We start from the raw sequence: 3,987 nt of genomic DNA on the forward strand, positions 1-3,987 counted from the left end.
TCCTCCAAACCTTACACCGTCGCACATATAAGCTTTAGGGAGACATCTCACATCCAAACCATAACACCTCAGTTTATTGTAAAAACATTCTACATTCAATTTCTATGAGATCACCTTTTTCAAAGGAGTGGGATCATGTAGTATTTATCTGTCTATATTTAACCATTCCTCAATTTATATATACAGATCATGTCATATGTAATAAAAACATATAATGCTATCTGCCAATTAAAGCACACAAACACACACACTGTATCATCCTCAAAGAAAGGAAAACAGGCAGCACACATATTAAAATTGGAAGGACACAAAGAAGATCACCATGGTCCCTGCTTAAGGATGACATGCAAATCCGTGAAGTGTTTCATATTTGGAAAAAAAGAAAGAAAGAAAGAAAAGAAAACAGTAACATCATATCCCTGAAAGGATCTAGCCAAGGATTCCAAGGATCTAGCCAAGCCAGGGAACTTTGAGAGCCTGCTGTGTGCTAGAATGCCTGCATAGCTTTTATCCAGGCCACTGACTTCTCTCATGTATGCTGGGAACTAGGACATGTTGGTGTGATCTGTAGAAAGCTGATTTCTTCCATGTACTTCAGGATAGAGGCTCCTTGGAATGCTGGTCATACAAGGACCCCCCCAAAAAAAGCCAGTAAATTAATGATATCATTGCTTCATTATAGAACTTTTATAAAACTCCTTTCCCTGAAGCACAGCTGATTCAAATCAGAGCACCAGGGAAAGAGATGTGCTCATTCAGGCAACACAACTCTGGACAAAGGGTTGTGAGGGATAGAAGGCACAATTTTCTGGTGAAAAACCCAGAGGCACCTTGCGAAACAAGTGCACCTAACCAGCCTATTACCAGTGAATCTTCTGGAGAAGCACCTGTCCAGCCCATTGCCACTAGATCTTCATTAGCTATTTTCAACAAACCCTATGTCTTTCATGCTGGCTCTGGGTATTTTCTTTGATCTCTTGGCAACTTATCCTGCTGCCCTAGCACAACTGGAGTATAAGCCAGACACAGAGACATACATGCATACACACATATATGCATGCACACACACAGAGAGAGAGAGAGAGAGAGAGAGAGATCTAACTGCTATACCATGTAGTTAAGGTGCCCCACATATATTAATTATAAACTTGCAAGCAAGTGAGAAAAATGCTTTCTGATGACTCTAAAGACTGAGAACCAGAGTTTAGAGAGGCATAAAAATATAGAAGATGCAAAAAACAAACAGGAAAAGTTCTCTTTTTTAATGTCACCGTGCCCTGAAGACTCTAGCGGACCATGGCAAGAATACAAAGTCACTAAAACTTTGATTTAAAAATAACATGCCCTTTTTTCCACTGCAAAACAATGAAAGAAGTTTGGAGAAACTAGGTTTAAAGGAAAACAATACGAAAAAACCAAACATGAAACAAAATCAATAATAGTAAATAAACTTCATCCTAATATTTGACCACACTGAGTTCCCCAGATATGAGGTAGGTTGCTAACAGTAATTCCTGTTTATATTCCAAAATTATTTGATAGGCAAAAGGTATGAAAATGTGACCTTATACTCAGGAAAATAATAATTCACAAGTGCATACCTGAAGATGATCTAGGTGTTATAATTATCACAAAATACTTTATAGAATTTAATATGACTATGATCAATGAGATCAAGATGAATTGAAGCACTATCTCAGAAATCAAATATATGAAAAATTTTAAAAATTAAGTTTTAAAATTAAAACAATATTTGAGATAAAAATGTTCACTAGATAGGTTTTATAGCACTATGTTGAGGAAAATCTTGGTAAACTTGAACACAGATTAACAGAACTTATTCAACTTGAGGAAAATAGATTGAAATAAAAATTGGAAAATAAGAACAGAGGTTTAAGGATCCTTAAGATAACATTAAAACTTTGATAGAATATATAATTCTCTCTCTCTCTCTCTCTCTCTCTCTCTCTCTCTCACACACACACACACACACACACACACACACCAACTCTAGAATTGACATATTTTTACTATTTCTTAATACTGAACATATGTAATTATTGTGATATGTCTTTTTGGTCAGTATGATAAGTTCATCAATTTTATTATTTCTTCAAAGAATCAGATTGAATTAATGTCATTTATTATTTTTTGACTCAATTTCCTTTCTGAATTTATATTTCTCATATCCTTTATTATTCCTTCCTTAGATTTAATTTCCTTCTCTTTTTCAAGTTTCTTAATGTGAACATAAACTGAAACCTGTATACTGCATATATGTTTTTAATGCTATATTTTTCTAATAATGACACTTTCATAAAGTACATTCATTGTTATTCAACTTGAAATATTTAAAATTTTTCCTTGTGTTCTCTTATTTGATCCATGGAATATTTGGAAATGTATCATGAATTTCCAATATTTGGACACTTAACAAGCATTTTTATGTTATACTGATTTTTAGTGTGACATATTTTAATATGAGAAAACACCTTGTGTTGGTGAATATTCCACATCAACTTAAATATGCTCAGCAATTTCTGAATAGAGAATGTTATATATGTTAAAATATTGATTGGTGGCATAGTTCAGGGCTTCTGATGTCTTACTGATTCTTTATGCTCTTGTTCTATTAACTACTGAAATTTGATTATTGATGTGTGCAAATATAATTATGGAATTGCCTATTTTTCAATTTGTATCATATATTTTGAAACATTGTTGCTTTTGTTTTAATGATTTTTAAAAGATATATATATGAGAAATTGGTTTCTTTATTAGTATGTAATCATCCTTTTTAGTCACAGTAATATCTTTCATTACAAAGTCTATTTTTCTCATATGAACATAAATATTTAGCTTTTTTAATTAGTGCTGAAGTTGCATATTTTTCATCCTTTAAACCAATCTGCAACTTTGTATTTAAATGAATTTCTTCTAGATAGCATACAGATGAATCTTTCCTTTTATCTAACTTGAAAATGTGTTATTTTATTGATGTTTTTAGACTATGTATTTTAATGCAGTTCTTGATGTAGTTTATAAAAATCTACCAAATTTCTAGAGATTTTTCAATTAGTTCCATCTATTTTTTTTCTGCTTTCTTTTGAGTTATTGGGGGTATTTTTATACCTTTTGTTTACTGTACTATTGGCTTAACTTTTTTCACTTTTGAAATTATTCTATGTCTTATCATATGCTTTATAGTACACTTACTTATTAATAGTCGTTCTTAAAATAAAAGTACTGCGTTTCCCATGTACTTTAAAGACATTTTGTGACTTTAAGTTGCAGCATCATGGTTTACCACACACTTGACAATTTGAAACAGCATCCATTTATCTCATAGTGCTCAATTCAGAAGTCTAACTCAGCATAACTGAATTCTCTGCCTAGAATCTCCCAGTCTAAAATAAGTGTGTTGATCAACATTGTGAACTGATCTCAGTCTGGGGCGGGGGGAGTCATTTGTGTAGTTAGAATAATACAGTGGGGCAAAGTTTTTGAATTGTTAATTAGTTCTGAATTAGAGACCATTCTCCATGCCTAGAAGCTATCCACCATTTCCAGTCATGTGGTCTTATCTCCAGCCTGGACATTTCACACCTTTAAGGCTAGCAGGGAAGTCTTTCTTTCTTTTAATATCTCCAGTCACTTTATAAGATTCACCTGATTATGTAAGTCACACTCCCTTTTTATTTTTCTCAAAGTCAACTCATTAGGAACCGTGAATACATTTGCAAAATTCCTTTTGTCACAAATTGGGACAAAATCATGGGAGTAAAATCTCATCATATTTACAAGTTTCCCTTATACAGGGAAATATATACATGGTTGGTACACTTGGAAGGGACAAGTTCAGGGGGACATCTTACTACCAAGAACTTTGTTATTTATATATTCACATTTATTGTCTCCCATCACTTTTGCTTTCTCCTCATATGTTAGAAATTTTTTTTCTCAATTTGAAAGCTTCCCATAAGAGTA

The 3,987-nt window shown here is 32.9% G+C and overlaps 1 pseudogene; it reads left to right on the forward strand.

The window, feature by feature from the left end:
• Positions 1 to 279: 279 nt before the first annotated feature.
• Positions 280 to 374, forward strand: LOC143380809 (U6 spliceosomal RNA; annotated as a pseudogene).
• The last annotated feature ends 3,613 nt before the right edge of the window (positions 375 to 3,987 follow it).

This window comes from Callospermophilus lateralis, chromosome 14 (assembly GCF_048772815.1).
Source record: "Callospermophilus lateralis isolate mCalLat2 chromosome 14, mCalLat2.hap1, whole genome shotgun sequence".
NCBI lineage: Eukaryota > Metazoa > Chordata > Mammalia > Rodentia > Sciuridae > Callospermophilus > Callospermophilus lateralis.